Genomic DNA, 14,702 nt, shown 5'->3' with positions numbered 1-14,702 from the left:
CGATGTCATTGTCAGCGAACCATGCAGCAGCTGACCGGTGCAAGTTTGTTTTCATTGGAGATTGGAACGTGTATCCACCACACTTCGTCCACTTACACATATATGTTGTATTATAATCTGCACAGCGTTTACACCGAATAATATATATATATATATGGAGAGAGAGAGAGTGCGCGTCAATGTATATCTATACGATCTGTTATTGAAGCTTTCGGTAGAAGGCTGAGTCTGCACGTGTCTTCATAATGTGTACAGTTCGCCTGTTCAATAAATTGTTCTTGGATGGAACTCTGCGAGTACAAGTGCATGCTCATTTAGACAGCATGCGGGTATAGTTTTCGTCGCGAAAATACGGATGTTCGCATAATAATAATACGGAATTCCGTCTGTTTCGTGCAAAACAGGGCAGTTACCGTAATAATACGTGCAAAATGTCCGTTAAGCTGAAAACGGAGAGCACTTTCCGTATTTTAACGGCAGTTTTTGCAGTTTTTTGTGAGAATGACCGATTTTCCGTTTTTTTACTTGCAGTCCTCCGTATAATGACGGAAATCCCCCGTATAATTACGGAAATTTTTTACAGTGTATGTTTTTGTTTTCTTTGCGATCGCGAATACCCAGAAGAAAAGAGGGAGAGAAATAGCCGTCTCCGTGCTCCGTTCCCGTAGTGTAGTGGTTATCACGTGCGCTTTACACGCGCTATGCCCCCGGTTCGATCCTTGGCGGGAACAGTGCATTATACTTTTCTTTTCTTTGCGATCGCGAATACCCAGAAGAAAAGAGGGAGTGAAATAGCCGTCTCCGTGCTCCGTTCCCGTAGTGTAGTGGTTATCACGTGCGCTTTACACGCGCTATGCCCCCGGTTCGATCCTGGGCGGGAACAGTGCATTATACTTTTGTTTTCTTTGCGATCGCGAATACGCAGAAGAAAAGAGGGAGAGAAATAGCCGTCTCCGTGCTCCGTTCCCGTAGTGTAGTGGTTATCACGTGCGCCTTACACGCGCTATGCCCCCGGTTCGATCCTGGGCGGGAACAGTGCATTATGTTTTTGTTTTCTTTGCGATCGCGAATACGCAGAAGAAAAGAGGGAGACAAATAGCCGTCTCCGTGCTCCGTTCCCGTAGTGTAGTGGTTATCACGTGCGCTTTACACGCGCTATGCCCCCGGTTCGATCCTGGGCGGGAACAGTGCATTATGTTTTTGTTTTCTTTGCGATCGCGAATACGCAGAAGAAAAGAGGGAGAGAAATAGCCGTCTCCGTGCTCCGTTCCCGTAGTGTAGTGGTTATCACGTGCGCTTTACACGCGCTATGCCCCCGGTTCGATCCTGGGCGGGAACAGTGCATTATACTTTTGTTTTCTTTGCGATCGCGAATACGCAGAAGAAAAGAGGGAGACAAATAGCCGTCTCCGTGCTCCGTTCCCGTAGTGTAGTGGTTATCACGTGCGCTTTACACGCGCTACGCCCCCGGTTCGATCCTGGGCGGGAACAGTGCATTATGTTTTTGTTTTCTTTGCGATCGCGAATACGCAGAAGAAAAGAGGGAGAGAAATAGCCGTCTCCGTGCTCCGTTCCCGTAGTGTAGTGGTTATCACGTGCGCTTTACACGCGCTATGCCCCCGGTTCGATCCTGGGCGGGAACAGTGCATTATGTTTTTGTTTTCTTTGCGATCGCGAATACGCAGAAGAAAAGAGGGAGAGAAATAGCCGTCTCCGTGCTCCGTTCCCGTAGTGTAGTGGTTATCACGTGCGCTTTACACGCGCTATGCCCCCGGTTCGATCCTGGGCGGGAACAGTGCATTATGTTTTTGTTTTCTTTGCGATCGCGAATACCCAGAAGAAAAGAGGGAGAGAAATAGCCGTCTCCGTGCTCCGTTCCCGTAGTGTAGTGGTTATCACGTGCGCTTTACACGCGCTATGCCCCCGGTTCGATCCTGGGCGGGAACAGTGCATTATGTTTTTGTTTTCTTTGCGATCGCGAATACCCAGAAGAAAAGAGGGAGAGAAATAGCCGTCTGCGTGCTCCGTTCCCGTAGTGTAGTGGTTATCACGTGCGCTTTACACGCGCCATGCCCCCGGTTCGATCCTGGGCGGGAACAGTGCATTATGTTTTTGTTTTCTTTGCGATCGCGAATACCCAGAAGAAAAGAGGGAGCGAAATAGCCGTCTGCGTGCTCCGTTCCCGTAGTGTAGTGGTTATCACGTGCGCTTTACACGCGCCATGCCCCCGGTTCGATCCTGGGCGGGAACAGTGCATTATGTTTTTGTTTTCTTTGCGATCGCGAATACCCAGAAGAAAAGAGGGAGAGAAATAGCCGTCTCCGTGCTCCGTTCCCGTAGTGTAGTGGTTATCACGTGCGCTTTACACGCGCTATGCCCCCGGTTCGATCCTGGGCGGGAACAGTGCATTATGTTTTTGTTTTCTTTGCGATCGCGAATACCCAGAAGAAAAGAGGGAGAGAAATAGCCGTCTCCGTGCTCCGTTCCCGTAGTGTAGTGGTTATCACGTGCGCTTTACACGCGCTATGCCCCCGGTTCGATCCTGGGCGGGAACAGTGCATTATGTTTTTGTTTTCTTTGCGATCGCGAATACGCAGAAGAAAAGAGGGAGAGAAATAGCCGTCTCCGTGCTCCGTTCCCGTAGTGTAGTGGTTATCACGTGCGCTTTACACGCGCTATGCCCCCGGTTCGATCCTGGGCGGGAACAGTGCATTATACTTTTGTTTTCTTTGCGATCGCGAATACGCAAAAGAAAAGAGGGAGAGAAATAGCCGTCTCCGTGCTCCGTTCCCGTAGTGTAGTGGTTATCACGTGCGCTATGCCCCCGGTTCGATCCTGGGTGGGAACAGTGCATTATACTTTTGTTTTCTTTGCGATCGCGAATACCCAGAAGAAAAGGGGGAGAGAAATAGCCGTCTCCGTGCTCCGTTCCCGTAGTGTAGTGGTTATCACGTGCGCTTTACACGCGCTATGCCCCCGGTTCGATCCTGGGCGGGAACAGTGCATTATGTTTTTGTTTTCTTTGCGATCGCGAATACCCAGAAGAAAAGAGGGAGAGAAATAGCCGTCTCCGTGCTCCGTTCCCGTAGTGTAGTGGTTATCACGTGCGCTTTACACGCGCTATGCCCCCGGTTCGACCCTGGGCGGGAACAGTGCATTATGTTTTTGTTTTCTTTGCGATCGCGAATACGCAGAAGAAAAGAGGGAGAGAAATAGCCGTCTCCGTGCTCCGTTCCCGTAGTGTAGTGGTTATCACGTGCGCTTTAAACGCGCTATGCCCCCGGTTCGATCCTGGGCGGGAACAGTGCATTATGTTTTTGTTTTCTTTGCGATCGCGAATACCCAGAAGAAAAGAGGGAGAGAAATAGCCGTCTCCGTGCTCCGTTCCCGTAGTGTAGTGGTTATCACGTGCGCTTTACACGCGCTATGCCCCCGGTTCGATCCTGGGCGGGAACAGTGCATTATACTTTTGTTTTCTTTGCGATCGCGAATACCCAGAAGAAAAGAAGGAGAGAAATAGCCGTCTCCGTGCTCCGTTCCCGTAGTGTAGTGGTTATCACGTGCGCTTTACACGCGCTATGCCCCCGGTTCGATCCTGGGCGGGAACAGTGCATTATGTTTTTGTTTTCTTTGCGATCGCGAATACGCAGAAGAAAAGAGGGAGAGAAATAGCCGTCTCCGTGCTCCGTTCCCGTAGTGTAGTGGTTATCACGTGCGCTTTACACGCGCTATGCCCCCGGTTCGATCCTGGGCGGGAACAGTGCATTATACTTTTCTTTTCTTTGCGATCGCGAATAGGCAGAAGAAAAGAGGGAGAGAAATAGCCGTCTCCGTGCTCCGTTCCCGTAGTGTAGTGGTTATCACGTGCGCTTTACACGCGCTATGCCCCCGGTTCGATCCTGGGCGGGAACAGTGCATTATGTTTTTGTTTTCTTTGCGATCGCGAATACGCAGAAGAAAAGAGGGAGAGAAATAGCCGTCTCCGTGCTCCGTTCCCGTAGTGTAGTGGTTATCACGTGCGCTTTACACGCGCTATGCCCCCGGTTCGATCCTGGGCGGGAACAGTGCATTATACTTTTCTTTTCTTTGCGATCGCGAATACCCAGAAGAAAAGAGGGAGAGAAATAGCCGTCTCCGTGCTCCGTTCCCGTAGTGTAGTGGTTATCACGTGCGCTTTACACGCGCTATGCCCCCGGTTCGATCCTGGGCGGGAACAGTGCATTATGTTTTTGTTTTCTTTGCGATCGCGAATACGCAGAAGAAAAGAGGGAGAGAAATAGCCGTCTCCGTGCTCCGTTCCCGTAGTGTAGTGGTTATCACGTGCGCTTTACACGCGCTATGCCCCCGGTTCGATCCTGGGCGGGAACAGTGCATTACGTTTTTGTTTTCTTTGCGATCGCGAATACGCAGAAGAAAAGAGGGAGAGAAATAGCCGTCTCCGTGCTCCGTTCCCGTAGTGTAGTGGTTATCACGTGCGCTTTACACGCGCTATGCCCCCGGTTCGATCCTGGGCGGGAACAGTGCATTATACTTTTCTTTTCTTTGCGATCGCGAATACGCAGAAGAAAAGAGGGAGAGAAATAGCCGTCTCCGTGCTCCGTTCCCGTAGTGTAGTGGTTATCACGTGCGCTTTACACGCGCTATGCCCCCGGTTCGATCCTGGGCGGGAACAGTGCATTATGTTTTTGTTTTCTTTGCGATCGCGAATACGCAGAAGAAAAGAGGGAGAGAAATAGCCGTCTCCGTGCTCCGTTCCCGTAGTGTAGTGGTTATCACGTGCGCTTTACACGCGCTATGCCCCCGGTTCGATCCTGGGCGGGAACAGTGCATTATACTTTTGTTTTCTTTGCGATCGCGAATACGCAGAAGAAAAGAGGGAGAGAAATAGCCGTCTCCGTGCTCCGTTCCCGTAGTGTAGTGGTTATCACGTGCGCTTTACACGCGCTATGCCCCCGGTTCGATCCTGGGCGGGAACAGTGCATTATGTTTTTGTTTTCTTTGCGATCGCGAATACGCAGAAGAAAAGAGGGAGAGAAATAGCCGTCTCCGTGCTCCGTTGCCGTAGTGTAGTGGTTATCACGTGCGCTTTACACGCGCTATGCCCCCGGTTCGATCCTGGGCGGGAACAGTGCATTATGTTTTTGTTTTCTTTGCGATCGCGAATACGCAGAAGAAAAGAGGGAGAGAAATAGCCGTCTCCGTGCTCCGTTCCCGTAGTGTAGTGGTTATCACGTGCGCTTTACACGCGCTATGCCCCCGGTTCGATCCTGGGCGGGAACAGTGTATTATGTTTTTGTTTTCTTTGCGATCGCGAATACGCAGAAGAAAAGAGGGAGAGAAATAGCCGTCTCCGTGCTCCGTTCCCGTATTGTAGTGGTTATCACGTGCGCTTTACACGCGCTATGCCCCCGGTTCGATCCTGGGCGGGAACAGTGCATTATGTTTTTGTTTTCTTTGCGATCGCGAATACGCAGAAGAAAAGAGGGAGAGAAATAGCCGTCTCCGTGCTCCGTTCCCGTAGTGTAGTGGTTATCACGTGCGCATTACACGCGCTATGCCCCCGGTTCGATCCTGGGCGGGAACAGTGCATTATGTTTTTGTTTTCTTTGCGATCGCGAATACCCAGAAGAAAAGAGGGAGAGAAATAGCCGTCTCCGTGCTCCGTTCCCGTAGTGTAGTGGTTATCACGTGCGCTTTACACGCGCTATGCCCCCGGTTCGATCCTGGGCGGGAACAGTGCATTATACTTTTCTTTTCTTTGCGATCGCGAATACCTAGAAGAAAAGAGGGAGAGAAATAGCCGTCTCCGTGCTCCGTTCCCGTAGTGTAGTGGTTATCACGTGCGCTTTACACGCGCTATGCCCCCGGTTCGATCCTGGGCGGGAACAGTGCATTATGTTTTTGTTTTCTTTGCGATCGCGAATACCCAGAAGAAAAGAGGGAGAGAAATAGCCGTCTCCGTGCTCCGTTCCCGTAGTGTAGTGGTTATCACGTGCGCTTTACACGCGCTATGCCCCCGGTTCGATCCTGGGCGGGAACAGTGCATTATGTTTTTGTTTTCTTTGCGATCGCGAATACCCAGAAGAAAAGAGGGAGAGAAATAGCCGTCTCCGTGCTCCGTTCCCGTAGTGTAGTGGTTATCACGTGCGCTTTACACGCGCCATGCCCCCGGTTCGATCCTGGGCGGGAACAGTGCATTATGTTTTTGTTTTCTTTGCGATCGCGAATACGCAGAAGAAAAGAGGGAGAGAAATAGCCGTCTCCGTGCTCCGTTCTCGTAGTGTAGTGGTTATCACGTGCGCTTTACACGCGCTATGCCCCCGGTTCGATCCTGGGCGGGAACAGTGCATTATGTTTTTGTTTTCTTTGCGATCGCGAATACGCAGAAGAAAAGAGGGAGAGAAATAGCCGTCTCCGTGCTCCGTTCCCGTAGTGTAGTGGTTATCACGTGCGCTTTACACGCGCTATGCCCCCGGTTCGATCCTGGGCGGGAACAGTGCATTATGTTTTTGTTTTCTTTGCGATCGCGAATACGCAGAAGAAAAGAGGGAGAGAAATAGCCGTCTCCGTGCTCCGTTCCCGTAGTGTAGTGGTTATCACGTGCGCTTTACACGCGCCATGCCCCCGGTTCGATCCTGGGCGGGAACAGTGCATTATGTTTTTGTTTTCTTTGCGATCGCGAATACCCAGAAGAAAAGAGGGAGAGAAATAGCCGTCTCCGTGCTCCGTTCCCGTAGTGTAGTGGTTATCACGTGCGCTTTACACGCGCTATGCCCCCGGTTCGATCCTGGGCGGGAACAGTGCATTATGTTTTTGTTTTCTTTGCGATCGCGAATACGCAGAAGAAAAGAGGGAGAGAAATAGCCGTCTCCGTGCTCCGTTCCCGTAGTGTAGTGGTTATCACGTGCGCTTTACACGCGCTATGCCCCCGGTTCGATCCTGGGCGGGAACAGTGCATTATACTTTTGTTTTCTTTGCGATCGCGAATACGCAGAAGAAAAGAGGGAGAGAAATAGCCGTCTCCGTGCTCCGTTCCCGTAGTGTAGTGGTTATCACGTGCGCTTTACACGCGCTATGCCCCCGGTTCGATCCTGGGCGGGCACAGTGCATTATGTTTTTGTTTTCTTTGCGATCGCGGATACGCAGAAGAAAAGAGGGAGAGAAATAGCCGTCTCCGTGCTCCGTTCCCGTAGTGTAGTGGTTATCACGTGCGCTTTACACGCGCTATGCCCCCGGTTCGATCCTGGGCGGGAACAGTGCATTATACTTTTGTTTTCTTTGCGATCGCGAATACCCAGAAGAAAAGAGGGAGAGAAATAGCCGTCTCCGTGCTCCGTTCCCGTAGTGTAGTGGTTATCACGTGCGCTTTACACGCGCTATGCCCCCGGTTCGATCCTGGGCGGGAACAGTGCATTATGTTTTTGTTTTCTTTGCGATCGCGAATACGCAGAAGAAAAGAGGGAGAGAAATAGCCGTCTCCGTGCTCCGTTCCCGTAGTGTAGTGGTTATCACGTGCGCTTTACACGCGCTATGCCCCCGGTTCGATCCTGGGCGGGAACAGTGCATTATACTTTTCTTTTCTTTGCGATCGCGAATACGCAGAAGAAAAGAGGGAGAGAAATAGCCGTCTCCGTGCTCCGTTCCCGTAGTGTAGTGGTTATCACGTGCGCTTTACACGCGCTATGCACCCGGTTCGATCCTGGGCGGGAACAGTGCATTATGTTTTTGTTTTCTTTGCGATCGCGAATACCCAGAAGAAAAGAGGGAGAGAAATAGCCGTCTCCGTGCTCCGTTCCCGTAGTGTAGTGGTTATCACGTGCGCTTTACACGCGCTATGCCCCCGGTTCGATCCTGGGCGGGAACAGTGCATTATGTTTTTGTTTTCTTTGCGATCGCGAATACGCAGAAGAAAAGAGGGAGAGAAATAGCCGTCTGCGTGCTCCGTTCCCGTAGTGTAGTGGTTATCACGTGCGCTTTACACGCGCTATGCCCCCGGTTCGATCCTGGGCGGGAACAGTGCATTATGTTTTTGTTTTCTTTGCGATCGCGAATACGCAGAAGAAAAGAGGGAGAGAAATAGCCGTCTGCGTGCTCCGTTCCCGTAGTGTAGTGGTTATCACGTGCGCTTTACACGCGCTATGCCCCCGGTTCGATCCTGGGCGGGAACAGTGCATTATACTTTTCTTTTCTTTGCGATCGCGAATACCCAGAAGAAAAGAGGGAGTGAAATAGCCGTCTGCGTGCTCCGTTCCCGTAGTGTAGTGGTTATCACGTGCGCTTTACACGCGCTATGCCCCCGGTTCGATCCTGGGCGGGAACAGTGCATTATACTTTTGTTTTCTTTGCGATCGCGAATACCCAGAAGAAAAGAGGGAGAGAAATAGCCGTCTGCGTGCTCCGTTCCCGTAGTGTAGTGGTTATCACGTGCGCTTTACACGCGCTATGCCCCCGGTTCGATCCTGGGCGGGAACAGTGCATTATACTTTTGTTTTCTTTGCGATCGCGAATACCCAGAAGAAAAGAGGGAGAGAAATAGCCGTCTGCGTGCTCCGTTCCCGTAGTGTAGTGGTTATCACGTGCGCTTTACACGCGCTATGCCCCCGGTTCGATCCTGGGCGGGAACAGTGCATTATACTTTTCTTTTCTTTGCGATCGCGAATACCCAGAAGAAAAGAGGGAGTGAAATAGCCGTCTGCGTGCTCCGTTCCCGTAGTGTAGTGGTTATCACGTGCGCTTTACACGCGCTATGCCCCCGGTTCGATCCTGGGCGGGAACAGTGCATTATGTTTTTGTTTTCTTTGCGATCGCGAATACCCAGAAGAAAAGAGGGAGTGAAATAGCCGTCTCCGTGCTCCGTTCCCGTAGTGTAGTGGTTATCACGTGCGCTTTACACGCGCTATGCCCCCGGTTCGATCCTGGGCGGGAACAGTGCATTATACTTTTGTTTTCTTTGCGATCGCGAATACGCAGAAGAAAAGAGGGAGAGAAATAGCCGTCTCCGTGCTCCGTTCCCGTAGTGTAGTGGTTATCACGTGCGCTTTACACGCGCTATGCCCCCGGTTCGATCCTGGGCGGGAACAGTGCATTATGTTTTTGTTTTCTTTGCGATCGCGAATACCCAGAAGAAAAGAGGGAGTGAAATAGCCGTCTCCGTGCTCCGTTCCCGTAGTGTAGTGGTTATCACGTGCGCTTTACACGCGCTATGCCCCCGGTTCGATCCTGGGCGGGAACAGTGCATTATACTTTTCTTTTCTTTGCGATCGCGAATACCCAGAAGAAAAGAGGGAGTGAAATAGCCGTCTCCGTGCTCCGTTCCCGTAGTGTAGTGGTTATCACGTGCGCTTTACACGCGCTATGCCCCCGGTTCGATCCTGGGCGGGAACAGTGCATTATACTTTTCTTTTCTTTGCGATCGCGAATATCCAGAAGAAAAGAGGGAGAGAAATAGCCGTCTCCGTGCTCCGTTCCCGTAGTGTAGTGGTTATCACGTGCGCTTTACACGCGCTATGCCCCCGGTTCGATCCTGGGCGGGAACAGTGCATTATACTTTTGTTTTCTTTGCGATCGCGAATACGCAGAAGAAAAGAGGGAGAGAAATAGCCGTCTCCGTGCTCCGTTCCCGTAGTGTAGTGGTTATCACGTGCGCTTTACACGCGCTATGCCCCCGGTTCGATCCTGTGCGGGAACAGTGCATTATACTTTTGTTTTCAAAGTGTTGTTTACACTGGCTTTACTCAACAAAGTATAACAAAAACATAGACGTTTCGCCACCTATGCGGGTGGCATCGTCAGTACACAATGGCAACAAATGAGAAATGCATCCTATTTATCTATGAAAGTGCCGTAAACATCCGGCAGGGGGCCACGGTTAGAGTTACATGAAGATTGATTACGACGGATGAACCATGATTCTACGAACTTTCTTGGGCCCCATCGGTGTTCCCGTGCTAGTGTGGTTACATTGTTAAAATCAAACATGTGTCCCTTTGATAAACAATGATCAACCAATTCTGTCTTGGCACGTGTAGCATGGGTGGCTTTCGTAGCATCTCTTAGATGTTCCTTGATACGGGTGCGACGTCGCCGCCCTGTCTCGCCAATGTAGCTGGCATCACAGTCCGAGCAGTTGACCTTGTAGACGACACCACTTTGTTCGTCCGGAGGTGTGCGGTCCTTTGGCTTCGGGAACACGTTTGCCAACGTGTACGAGGGTTTAAACACAGTTCGAACACCTAAAGGCCGTAAAGCCCTGCGCACTGCTTCTGATACACCGCGGACATACGGAATGCACACAAAGGAAGCTGGCCTTTCGGCCTTGCTCTCACGAGGTTTTTGCATGCGGCGCTGCGTATCATTGACAAAGTTCCCGAAGCCAAAGGACCGCACACCTCCGGACGAACAAAGTGGTGTCGTCTACAAGGTCAACTGCTCGGACTGTGATGCCAGCTACATTGGCGAGACAGGGCGGCGACGTCGCACCCGTATCAAGGAACATCTAAGAGATGCTACGAAAGCCACCCTTGCTACACGTGCCAAGACAGAATTGGTTGATCATTGTTTATCAAAGGGACACATGTTTGATTTTAACAATGTAACCACACTAGCACGGGAACACCGATGGGGCCCAAGAAAGTTCGTAGAATCATGGTTCATCCGTCGTAATCAATCTTCATGTAACTCTAACCGTGGCCCCCTGCCGGATGTTTACGGCACTTTCATAGATAAATCGGATGCATTTCTCATTTGTTGCCAGTGTACTGACGATGCCACCCGCATAGGTGGCGAAACGTCTATGTTTTTGTTATACTTTGTTGAGTAAAGCCAGTGTAAACAACACTTTGAAGCATGAGTTCCCCTGGCTTTTGGAACATTTTCTCACTTTTGTTTTCTTTGCGATCGCGAATACGCAGAAGAAAAGAGGGAGACAAATAGCCGTCTCCGTGCTCCGTTCCCGTAGTGTAGTGGTTATCACGTGCGCTTTACACGCGCATGCCCCCGGTTCGATCCTGGGCGGGAACAGTGCATTATACTTTTCTTTTCTTTGCGATCGCGAATACCCAGAAGAAAAGAGGGAGAGAAATAGCCGTCTCCGTGCTCCGTTCCCGTAGTGTAGTGGTTATCACGTGCGCTTTACACGCGCTATGCCCCCGGTTCGATCCTGGGCGGGAACAGTGCATTATACTTTTGTTTTCTTTGCGATCGCGAATACGCAGAAGAAAAGAGGGAGAGAAATAGCCGTCTCCGTGCTCCGTTCCCGTAGTGTAGTGGTTATCACGTGCGCTTTACACGCGCTATGCCCCCGGTTCGATCCTGGGCGGGAACAGTGCATTATACTTTTGTTTTCTTTGCGATCGCGAATACGCAGAAGAAAAGAGGGAGAGAAATAGCCGTCTCCGTGCTCCGTTCCCGTAGTGTAGTGGTTATCACGTGCGCTTTACACGCGCTATGCCCCCGGTTCGATCCTGGGCGGGAACAGTGCATTATGTTTTTGTTTTCTTTGCGATCGCGAATACGCAGAAGAAAAGAGGGAGAGAAATAGCCGTCTCCGTGCTCCGTTCCCGTAGTGTAGTGGTTATCACGTGCGCTTTACACGCGCTATGCCCCCGGTTCGATCCTGGGCGGGAACAGTGCATTATACTTTTGTTTTCTTTGCGATCGCGAATACGCAGAAGAAAAGAGGGAGAGAAATAGCCGTCTCCGTGCTCCGTTGCCGTAGTGTAGTGGTTATCACGTGCGCTTTACACGCGCTATGCCCCCGGTTCGATCCTGGGCGGGAACAGTGCATTATACTTTTCTTTTCTTTGCGATCGCGAATACCCAGAAGAAAAGAGGGAGAGAAATAGCCGTCTCCGTGCTCCGTTCCCGTAGTGTAGTGGTTATCACGTGCGCTTTACACGCGCTATGCCCCCGGTTCGATCCTGGGCGGGAACAGTGCATTATACTTTTGTTTTCTTTGCGATCGCGAATACGCAGAAGAAAAGAGGGAGATAAATAGCCGTCTCCGTGCTCCGTTCCCGTAGTGTAGTGGTTATCACGTGCGCTTTACACGCGCTATGCCCCCGGTTCGATCCTGGGCGGGAACAGTGCATTATGTTTTTGTTTTCTTTGCGATCGCGAATACGCAGAAGAAAAGAGGGAGAGAAATAGCCGTCTCCGTGCTCCGTTCCCGTAGTGTAGTGGTTATCACGTGCGCTTTACACGCGCTATGCCCCCGGTTCGATCCTGGGCGGGAACAGTGCATTATGTTTTTGTTTTCTTTGCGATCGCGAATACGCAGAAGAAAAGAGGGAGAGAAATAGCCGTCTCCGTGCTCCGTTCCCGTAGTGTAGTGGTTATCACGTGCGCTTTACACGCGCTATGCCCCCGGTTCGATCCTGGGCGGGAACAGTGCATTATACTTTTGTTTTCTTTGCGATCGCGAATACGCAGAAGAAAAGAGGGAGAGAAATAGCCGTCTCCGTGCTCCGTTGCCGTAGTGTAGTGGTTATCACGTGCGCTTTACACGCGCTATGCCCCCGGTTCGATCCTGGGCGGGAACAGTGCATTATGTTTTTGTTTTCTTTGCGATCGCGAATACGCAGAAGAAAAGAGGGAGACAAATAGCCGTCTCCGTGCTCCGTTCCCGTAGTGTAGTGGTTATCACGTGCGCTTTACACGCGCTATGCCCCCGGTTCGATCCTGGGCGGGAACAGTGCATTATGTTTTTGTTTTCTTTGCGATCGCGAATACGCAGAAGAAAAGAGGGAGAGAAATAGCCGTCTCCGTGCTCCGTTCCCGTAGTGTAGTGGTTATCACGTGCGCTTTACACGCGCTATGCCCCCGGTTCGATCCTGGGCGGGAACAGTGCATTATACTTTTGTTTTCTTTGCGATCGCGAATACGCAGAAGAAAAGAGGGAGACAAATAGCCGTCTCCGTGCTCCGTTCCCGTAGTGTAGTGGTTATCACGTGCGCTTTACACGCGCTATGCCCCCGGTTCGATCCTGGGCGGGAACAGTGCATTATGTTTTTGTTTTCTTTGCGATCGCGAATACGCAGAAGAAAAGAGGGAGAGAAATAGCCGTCTCCGTGCTCCGTTCCCGTAGTGTAGTGGTTATCACGTGCGCTTTACACGCGCTATGCCCCCGGTTCGATCCTGGGCGGGAACAGTGCATTATGTTTTTGTTTTCTTTGCGATCGCGAATACGCAGAAGAAAAGAGGGAGAGAAATAGCCGTCTCCGTGCTCCGTTCCCGTAGTGTAGTGGTTATCACGTGCGCTTTACACGCGCTATACCCCCGGTTCGATCCTGTGCGGGAACAGTGCATTATGTTTTTGTTTTCTTTGCGATCGCGAATACGCAGAAGAAAAGAGGGAGAGAAATAGCCGTCTCCGTGCTCCGTTTCCGTAGTGTAGTGGTTATCACGTGCGCTTTACACGCGCTATACCCCCGGTTCGATCCTGTGCGGGAACAGTGCATTATGTTTTTGTTTTCTTTGCGATCGCGAATACGCAGAAGAAAAGAGGGAGAGAAATAGCCGTCTCCGTGCTCCGTTCCCGTAGTGTAGTGGTTATCACGTGCGCTTTACACGCGCTATGCCCCCGGTTCGATCCTGGGCGGGAACAGTGCATTATGTTTTTGTTTTCTTTGCGATCGCGAATACGCAGAAGAAAAGAGGGAGAGAAATAGCCGTCTCCGTGCTCCGTTCCCGTAGTGTAGTGGTTATCACGTGCGCTTTACACGCGCTATACCCCCGGTTCGATCCTGTGCGGGAACAGTGCATTATGTTTTTGTTTTCTTTGCGATCGCGAATACGCAGAAGAAAAGAGGGAGAGAAATAGCCGTCTCCGTGCTCCGTTCCCGTAGTGTAGTGGTTATCACGTGCGCTTTACACGCGCTATGCCCCCGGTTCGATCCTGGGCGGGAACAGTGCATTATACTTTTGTTTTCTTTGCGATCGCGAATACGCAGAAGAAAAGAGGGAGAGAAATAGCCGTCTCCGTGCTACGTTTCCGTAGTGTAGTGGTTATCACGTGCGCTTTACACGCGCTATACCCCCGGTTCGATCCTGTGCGGGAACAGTGCATTATGTTTTTGTTTTCTTTGCGATCGCGAATACGCAGAAGAAAAGAGGGAGAGAAATAGCCGTCTCCGTGCTCCGTTCCCGTAGTGTAGTGGTTATCACGTGCGCTTTACACGCGCTATGCCCCCGGTTCGATCCTGGGCGGGAACAGTGCATTATGTTTTTGTTTTCTTTGCGATCGCGAATACGCAGAAGAAAAGAGGGAGAGAAATAGCCGTCTCCGTGCTCCGTTCCCGTAGTGTAGTGGTTATCACGTGCGCTTTACACGCGCTATGCCCCCGGTTCGATCCTGGGCGGGAACAGTGCATTATACTTTTGTTTTCTTTGCGATCGCGAATACGCAGAAGAAAAGAGGGAGAGAAATAGCCGTCTCCGTGCTCCGTTCCCGTAGTGTAGTGGTTATCACGTGCGCTTTACACGCGCTATGCCCCCGGTTCGATCCTGGGCGGGAACAGTGCATTATACTTTTGTTTTCTTTGCGATCGCGAATACGCAGAAGAAAAGAGGGAGAGAAATAGCCGTCTCCGTGCTCCGTTCCCGTAGTGTAGTGGTTATCACGTGCGCTTTACACGCGCTATGCCCCCGGTTCGATCCTGGGCGGGAACAGTGCATTATACTTTTGTTTTCTTTGCGATCGCGAA

At 51.1% G+C, this 14,702-nt stretch overlaps 73 non-coding genes across 73 annotated transcripts; all 73 read left to right on the top strand.

The window, feature by feature from the left end:
* The first annotated feature begins 810 nt into the window (after positions 1-810).
* TRNAV-UAC (transfer RNA valine (anticodon UAC)) lies at positions 811-883 on the top strand. The gene has a single exon. It is a non-coding gene; the product is annotated as a tRNA-Val (tRNA).
* A 79-nt stretch (positions 884-962) lies between these two features.
* Positions 963-1,035, top strand: TRNAV-UAC (transfer RNA valine (anticodon UAC)). The gene has a single exon. It is a non-coding gene; the product is annotated as a tRNA-Val (tRNA).
* A 79-nt stretch (positions 1,036-1,114) lies between these two features.
* Positions 1,115-1,187, top strand: TRNAV-UAC (transfer RNA valine (anticodon UAC)). The gene has a single exon. It is a non-coding gene; the product is annotated as a tRNA-Val (tRNA).
* A 79-nt stretch (positions 1,188-1,266) lies between these two features.
* On the top strand, positions 1,267-1,339 carry TRNAV-UAC (transfer RNA valine (anticodon UAC)). Its single transcript has one exon. It is a non-coding gene; the product is annotated as a tRNA-Val (tRNA).
* Positions 1,340-1,418: 79 nt separating this feature from the next.
* TRNAV-UAC (transfer RNA valine (anticodon UAC)) lies at positions 1,419-1,491 on the top strand. The gene has a single exon. It is a non-coding gene; the product is annotated as a tRNA-Val (tRNA).
* Positions 1,492-1,570: 79 nt separating this feature from the next.
* TRNAV-UAC (transfer RNA valine (anticodon UAC)) lies at positions 1,571-1,643 on the top strand. The gene has a single exon. It is a non-coding gene; the product is annotated as a tRNA-Val (tRNA).
* A 79-nt stretch (positions 1,644-1,722) lies between these two features.
* TRNAV-UAC (transfer RNA valine (anticodon UAC)) lies at positions 1,723-1,795 on the top strand. Its single transcript has one exon. It is a non-coding gene; the product is annotated as a tRNA-Val (tRNA).
* Positions 1,796-1,874: 79 nt separating this feature from the next.
* On the top strand, positions 1,875-1,947 carry TRNAV-UAC (transfer RNA valine (anticodon UAC)). The gene has a single exon. It is a non-coding gene; the product is annotated as a tRNA-Val (tRNA).
* Positions 1,948-2,026: 79 nt separating this feature from the next.
* TRNAV-UAC (transfer RNA valine (anticodon UAC)) lies at positions 2,027-2,099 on the top strand. The gene has a single exon. It is a non-coding gene; the product is annotated as a tRNA-Val (tRNA).
* Positions 2,100-2,178: 79 nt separating this feature from the next.
* TRNAV-UAC (transfer RNA valine (anticodon UAC)) lies at positions 2,179-2,251 on the top strand. Its single transcript has one exon. It is a non-coding gene; the product is annotated as a tRNA-Val (tRNA).
* A 79-nt stretch (positions 2,252-2,330) lies between these two features.
* TRNAV-UAC (transfer RNA valine (anticodon UAC)) lies at positions 2,331-2,403 on the top strand. Its single transcript has one exon. It is a non-coding gene; the product is annotated as a tRNA-Val (tRNA).
* Positions 2,404-2,482: 79 nt separating this feature from the next.
* Positions 2,483-2,555, top strand: TRNAV-UAC (transfer RNA valine (anticodon UAC)). Its single transcript has one exon. It is a non-coding gene; the product is annotated as a tRNA-Val (tRNA).
* A 79-nt stretch (positions 2,556-2,634) lies between these two features.
* On the top strand, positions 2,635-2,707 carry TRNAV-UAC (transfer RNA valine (anticodon UAC)). Its single transcript has one exon. It is a non-coding gene; the product is annotated as a tRNA-Val (tRNA).
* A 220-nt stretch (positions 2,708-2,927) lies between these two features.
* On the top strand, positions 2,928-3,000 carry TRNAV-UAC (transfer RNA valine (anticodon UAC)). Its single transcript has one exon. It is a non-coding gene; the product is annotated as a tRNA-Val (tRNA).
* Positions 3,001-3,079: 79 nt separating this feature from the next.
* TRNAV-UAC (transfer RNA valine (anticodon UAC)) lies at positions 3,080-3,152 on the top strand. The gene has a single exon. It is a non-coding gene; the product is annotated as a tRNA-Val (tRNA).
* A 79-nt stretch (positions 3,153-3,231) lies between these two features.
* TRNAL-UAA (transfer RNA leucine (anticodon UAA)) lies at positions 3,232-3,304 on the top strand. Its single transcript has one exon. It is a non-coding gene; the product is annotated as a tRNA-Leu (tRNA).
* A 79-nt stretch (positions 3,305-3,383) lies between these two features.
* On the top strand, positions 3,384-3,456 carry TRNAV-UAC (transfer RNA valine (anticodon UAC)). Its single transcript has one exon. It is a non-coding gene; the product is annotated as a tRNA-Val (tRNA).
* Positions 3,457-3,535: 79 nt separating this feature from the next.
* On the top strand, positions 3,536-3,608 carry TRNAV-UAC (transfer RNA valine (anticodon UAC)). Its single transcript has one exon. It is a non-coding gene; the product is annotated as a tRNA-Val (tRNA).
* Positions 3,609-3,687: 79 nt separating this feature from the next.
* Positions 3,688-3,760, top strand: TRNAV-UAC (transfer RNA valine (anticodon UAC)). The gene has a single exon. It is a non-coding gene; the product is annotated as a tRNA-Val (tRNA).
* A 79-nt stretch (positions 3,761-3,839) lies between these two features.
* TRNAV-UAC (transfer RNA valine (anticodon UAC)) lies at positions 3,840-3,912 on the top strand. The gene has a single exon. It is a non-coding gene; the product is annotated as a tRNA-Val (tRNA).
* Positions 3,913-3,991: 79 nt separating this feature from the next.
* Positions 3,992-4,064, top strand: TRNAV-UAC (transfer RNA valine (anticodon UAC)). The gene has a single exon. It is a non-coding gene; the product is annotated as a tRNA-Val (tRNA).
* A 79-nt stretch (positions 4,065-4,143) lies between these two features.
* On the top strand, positions 4,144-4,216 carry TRNAV-UAC (transfer RNA valine (anticodon UAC)). The gene has a single exon. It is a non-coding gene; the product is annotated as a tRNA-Val (tRNA).
* A 79-nt stretch (positions 4,217-4,295) lies between these two features.
* TRNAV-UAC (transfer RNA valine (anticodon UAC)) lies at positions 4,296-4,368 on the top strand. Its single transcript has one exon. It is a non-coding gene; the product is annotated as a tRNA-Val (tRNA).
* Positions 4,369-4,447: 79 nt separating this feature from the next.
* Positions 4,448-4,520, top strand: TRNAV-UAC (transfer RNA valine (anticodon UAC)). The gene has a single exon. It is a non-coding gene; the product is annotated as a tRNA-Val (tRNA).
* A 79-nt stretch (positions 4,521-4,599) lies between these two features.
* TRNAV-UAC (transfer RNA valine (anticodon UAC)) lies at positions 4,600-4,672 on the top strand. The gene has a single exon. It is a non-coding gene; the product is annotated as a tRNA-Val (tRNA).
* A 79-nt stretch (positions 4,673-4,751) lies between these two features.
* Positions 4,752-4,824, top strand: TRNAV-UAC (transfer RNA valine (anticodon UAC)). Its single transcript has one exon. It is a non-coding gene; the product is annotated as a tRNA-Val (tRNA).
* A 79-nt stretch (positions 4,825-4,903) lies between these two features.
* Positions 4,904-4,976, top strand: TRNAV-UAC (transfer RNA valine (anticodon UAC)). The gene has a single exon. It is a non-coding gene; the product is annotated as a tRNA-Val (tRNA).
* A 231-nt stretch (positions 4,977-5,207) lies between these two features.
* On the top strand, positions 5,208-5,280 carry TRNAV-UAC (transfer RNA valine (anticodon UAC)). Its single transcript has one exon. It is a non-coding gene; the product is annotated as a tRNA-Val (tRNA).
* Positions 5,281-5,511: 231 nt separating this feature from the next.
* TRNAV-UAC (transfer RNA valine (anticodon UAC)) lies at positions 5,512-5,584 on the top strand. Its single transcript has one exon. It is a non-coding gene; the product is annotated as a tRNA-Val (tRNA).
* Positions 5,585-5,663: 79 nt separating this feature from the next.
* On the top strand, positions 5,664-5,736 carry TRNAV-UAC (transfer RNA valine (anticodon UAC)). Its single transcript has one exon. It is a non-coding gene; the product is annotated as a tRNA-Val (tRNA).
* A 79-nt stretch (positions 5,737-5,815) lies between these two features.
* Positions 5,816-5,888, top strand: TRNAV-UAC (transfer RNA valine (anticodon UAC)). The gene has a single exon. It is a non-coding gene; the product is annotated as a tRNA-Val (tRNA).
* Positions 5,889-5,967: 79 nt separating this feature from the next.
* TRNAV-UAC (transfer RNA valine (anticodon UAC)) lies at positions 5,968-6,040 on the top strand. The gene has a single exon. It is a non-coding gene; the product is annotated as a tRNA-Val (tRNA).
* Positions 6,041-6,119: 79 nt separating this feature from the next.
* Positions 6,120-6,192, top strand: TRNAV-UAC (transfer RNA valine (anticodon UAC)). Its single transcript has one exon. It is a non-coding gene; the product is annotated as a tRNA-Val (tRNA).
* Positions 6,193-6,271: 79 nt separating this feature from the next.
* Positions 6,272-6,344, top strand: TRNAV-UAC (transfer RNA valine (anticodon UAC)). Its single transcript has one exon. It is a non-coding gene; the product is annotated as a tRNA-Val (tRNA).
* Positions 6,345-6,423: 79 nt separating this feature from the next.
* TRNAV-UAC (transfer RNA valine (anticodon UAC)) lies at positions 6,424-6,496 on the top strand. The gene has a single exon. It is a non-coding gene; the product is annotated as a tRNA-Val (tRNA).
* Positions 6,497-6,575: 79 nt separating this feature from the next.
* TRNAV-UAC (transfer RNA valine (anticodon UAC)) lies at positions 6,576-6,648 on the top strand. The gene has a single exon. It is a non-coding gene; the product is annotated as a tRNA-Val (tRNA).
* A 79-nt stretch (positions 6,649-6,727) lies between these two features.
* On the top strand, positions 6,728-6,800 carry TRNAV-UAC (transfer RNA valine (anticodon UAC)). The gene has a single exon. It is a non-coding gene; the product is annotated as a tRNA-Val (tRNA).
* A 79-nt stretch (positions 6,801-6,879) lies between these two features.
* Positions 6,880-6,952, top strand: TRNAV-UAC (transfer RNA valine (anticodon UAC)). The gene has a single exon. It is a non-coding gene; the product is annotated as a tRNA-Val (tRNA).
* Positions 6,953-7,183: 231 nt separating this feature from the next.
* Positions 7,184-7,256, top strand: TRNAV-UAC (transfer RNA valine (anticodon UAC)). Its single transcript has one exon. It is a non-coding gene; the product is annotated as a tRNA-Val (tRNA).
* A 79-nt stretch (positions 7,257-7,335) lies between these two features.
* Positions 7,336-7,408, top strand: TRNAV-UAC (transfer RNA valine (anticodon UAC)). Its single transcript has one exon. It is a non-coding gene; the product is annotated as a tRNA-Val (tRNA).
* A 79-nt stretch (positions 7,409-7,487) lies between these two features.
* On the top strand, positions 7,488-7,560 carry TRNAV-UAC (transfer RNA valine (anticodon UAC)). The gene has a single exon. It is a non-coding gene; the product is annotated as a tRNA-Val (tRNA).
* Positions 7,561-7,639: 79 nt separating this feature from the next.
* TRNAV-UAC (transfer RNA valine (anticodon UAC)) lies at positions 7,640-7,712 on the top strand. Its single transcript has one exon. It is a non-coding gene; the product is annotated as a tRNA-Val (tRNA).
* Positions 7,713-7,791: 79 nt separating this feature from the next.
* Positions 7,792-7,864, top strand: TRNAV-UAC (transfer RNA valine (anticodon UAC)). The gene has a single exon. It is a non-coding gene; the product is annotated as a tRNA-Val (tRNA).
* A 79-nt stretch (positions 7,865-7,943) lies between these two features.
* On the top strand, positions 7,944-8,016 carry TRNAV-UAC (transfer RNA valine (anticodon UAC)). The gene has a single exon. It is a non-coding gene; the product is annotated as a tRNA-Val (tRNA).
* A 79-nt stretch (positions 8,017-8,095) lies between these two features.
* On the top strand, positions 8,096-8,168 carry TRNAV-UAC (transfer RNA valine (anticodon UAC)). The gene has a single exon. It is a non-coding gene; the product is annotated as a tRNA-Val (tRNA).
* A 79-nt stretch (positions 8,169-8,247) lies between these two features.
* On the top strand, positions 8,248-8,320 carry TRNAV-UAC (transfer RNA valine (anticodon UAC)). The gene has a single exon. It is a non-coding gene; the product is annotated as a tRNA-Val (tRNA).
* A 79-nt stretch (positions 8,321-8,399) lies between these two features.
* On the top strand, positions 8,400-8,472 carry TRNAV-UAC (transfer RNA valine (anticodon UAC)). The gene has a single exon. It is a non-coding gene; the product is annotated as a tRNA-Val (tRNA).
* Positions 8,473-8,551: 79 nt separating this feature from the next.
* TRNAV-UAC (transfer RNA valine (anticodon UAC)) lies at positions 8,552-8,624 on the top strand. The gene has a single exon. It is a non-coding gene; the product is annotated as a tRNA-Val (tRNA).
* Positions 8,625-8,703: 79 nt separating this feature from the next.
* On the top strand, positions 8,704-8,776 carry TRNAV-UAC (transfer RNA valine (anticodon UAC)). The gene has a single exon. It is a non-coding gene; the product is annotated as a tRNA-Val (tRNA).
* Positions 8,777-8,855: 79 nt separating this feature from the next.
* Positions 8,856-8,928, top strand: TRNAV-UAC (transfer RNA valine (anticodon UAC)). Its single transcript has one exon. It is a non-coding gene; the product is annotated as a tRNA-Val (tRNA).
* Positions 8,929-9,007: 79 nt separating this feature from the next.
* On the top strand, positions 9,008-9,080 carry TRNAV-UAC (transfer RNA valine (anticodon UAC)). Its single transcript has one exon. It is a non-coding gene; the product is annotated as a tRNA-Val (tRNA).
* Positions 9,081-9,159: 79 nt separating this feature from the next.
* On the top strand, positions 9,160-9,232 carry TRNAV-UAC (transfer RNA valine (anticodon UAC)). The gene has a single exon. It is a non-coding gene; the product is annotated as a tRNA-Val (tRNA).
* A 79-nt stretch (positions 9,233-9,311) lies between these two features.
* On the top strand, positions 9,312-9,384 carry TRNAV-UAC (transfer RNA valine (anticodon UAC)). Its single transcript has one exon. It is a non-coding gene; the product is annotated as a tRNA-Val (tRNA).
* A 79-nt stretch (positions 9,385-9,463) lies between these two features.
* Positions 9,464-9,536, top strand: TRNAV-UAC (transfer RNA valine (anticodon UAC)). Its single transcript has one exon. It is a non-coding gene; the product is annotated as a tRNA-Val (tRNA).
* Positions 9,537-10,947: 1,411 nt separating this feature from the next.
* On the top strand, positions 10,948-11,019 carry TRNAV-UAC (transfer RNA valine (anticodon UAC)). The gene has a single exon. It is a non-coding gene; the product is annotated as a tRNA-Val (tRNA).
* A 79-nt stretch (positions 11,020-11,098) lies between these two features.
* Positions 11,099-11,171, top strand: TRNAV-UAC (transfer RNA valine (anticodon UAC)). The gene has a single exon. It is a non-coding gene; the product is annotated as a tRNA-Val (tRNA).
* A 79-nt stretch (positions 11,172-11,250) lies between these two features.
* TRNAV-UAC (transfer RNA valine (anticodon UAC)) lies at positions 11,251-11,323 on the top strand. Its single transcript has one exon. It is a non-coding gene; the product is annotated as a tRNA-Val (tRNA).
* Positions 11,324-11,402: 79 nt separating this feature from the next.
* Positions 11,403-11,475, top strand: TRNAV-UAC (transfer RNA valine (anticodon UAC)). Its single transcript has one exon. It is a non-coding gene; the product is annotated as a tRNA-Val (tRNA).
* Positions 11,476-11,554: 79 nt separating this feature from the next.
* Positions 11,555-11,627, top strand: TRNAV-UAC (transfer RNA valine (anticodon UAC)). Its single transcript has one exon. It is a non-coding gene; the product is annotated as a tRNA-Val (tRNA).
* A 231-nt stretch (positions 11,628-11,858) lies between these two features.
* Positions 11,859-11,931, top strand: TRNAV-UAC (transfer RNA valine (anticodon UAC)). Its single transcript has one exon. It is a non-coding gene; the product is annotated as a tRNA-Val (tRNA).
* Positions 11,932-12,010: 79 nt separating this feature from the next.
* Positions 12,011-12,083, top strand: TRNAV-UAC (transfer RNA valine (anticodon UAC)). The gene has a single exon. It is a non-coding gene; the product is annotated as a tRNA-Val (tRNA).
* A 79-nt stretch (positions 12,084-12,162) lies between these two features.
* On the top strand, positions 12,163-12,235 carry TRNAV-UAC (transfer RNA valine (anticodon UAC)). Its single transcript has one exon. It is a non-coding gene; the product is annotated as a tRNA-Val (tRNA).
* A 79-nt stretch (positions 12,236-12,314) lies between these two features.
* TRNAV-UAC (transfer RNA valine (anticodon UAC)) lies at positions 12,315-12,387 on the top strand. The gene has a single exon. It is a non-coding gene; the product is annotated as a tRNA-Val (tRNA).
* Positions 12,388-12,618: 231 nt separating this feature from the next.
* On the top strand, positions 12,619-12,691 carry TRNAV-UAC (transfer RNA valine (anticodon UAC)). The gene has a single exon. It is a non-coding gene; the product is annotated as a tRNA-Val (tRNA).
* Positions 12,692-12,770: 79 nt separating this feature from the next.
* On the top strand, positions 12,771-12,843 carry TRNAV-UAC (transfer RNA valine (anticodon UAC)). The gene has a single exon. It is a non-coding gene; the product is annotated as a tRNA-Val (tRNA).
* A 79-nt stretch (positions 12,844-12,922) lies between these two features.
* Positions 12,923-12,995, top strand: TRNAV-UAC (transfer RNA valine (anticodon UAC)). The gene has a single exon. It is a non-coding gene; the product is annotated as a tRNA-Val (tRNA).
* A 79-nt stretch (positions 12,996-13,074) lies between these two features.
* TRNAV-UAC (transfer RNA valine (anticodon UAC)) lies at positions 13,075-13,147 on the top strand. Its single transcript has one exon. It is a non-coding gene; the product is annotated as a tRNA-Val (tRNA).
* Positions 13,148-13,530: 383 nt separating this feature from the next.
* TRNAV-UAC (transfer RNA valine (anticodon UAC)) lies at positions 13,531-13,603 on the top strand. Its single transcript has one exon. It is a non-coding gene; the product is annotated as a tRNA-Val (tRNA).
* Positions 13,604-13,834: 231 nt separating this feature from the next.
* TRNAV-UAC (transfer RNA valine (anticodon UAC)) lies at positions 13,835-13,907 on the top strand. Its single transcript has one exon. It is a non-coding gene; the product is annotated as a tRNA-Val (tRNA).
* Positions 13,908-14,138: 231 nt separating this feature from the next.
* Positions 14,139-14,211, top strand: TRNAV-UAC (transfer RNA valine (anticodon UAC)). The gene has a single exon. It is a non-coding gene; the product is annotated as a tRNA-Val (tRNA).
* A 79-nt stretch (positions 14,212-14,290) lies between these two features.
* On the top strand, positions 14,291-14,363 carry TRNAV-UAC (transfer RNA valine (anticodon UAC)). Its single transcript has one exon. It is a non-coding gene; the product is annotated as a tRNA-Val (tRNA).
* Positions 14,364-14,442: 79 nt separating this feature from the next.
* Positions 14,443-14,515, top strand: TRNAV-UAC (transfer RNA valine (anticodon UAC)). The gene has a single exon. It is a non-coding gene; the product is annotated as a tRNA-Val (tRNA).
* Positions 14,516-14,594: 79 nt separating this feature from the next.
* Positions 14,595-14,667, top strand: TRNAV-UAC (transfer RNA valine (anticodon UAC)). Its single transcript has one exon. It is a non-coding gene; the product is annotated as a tRNA-Val (tRNA).
* Positions 14,668-14,702: the final 35 nt, after the last annotated feature.

Source organism: Dermacentor albipictus, chromosome 2 (genome assembly GCF_038994185.2).
Source record: "Dermacentor albipictus isolate Rhodes 1998 colony chromosome 2, USDA_Dalb.pri_finalv2, whole genome shotgun sequence".
Classification (NCBI taxonomy): domain Eukaryota; kingdom Metazoa; phylum Arthropoda; class Arachnida; order Ixodida; family Ixodidae; genus Dermacentor; species Dermacentor albipictus.
This window is presented reverse-complemented; position numbering and strand designations above follow the sequence as displayed.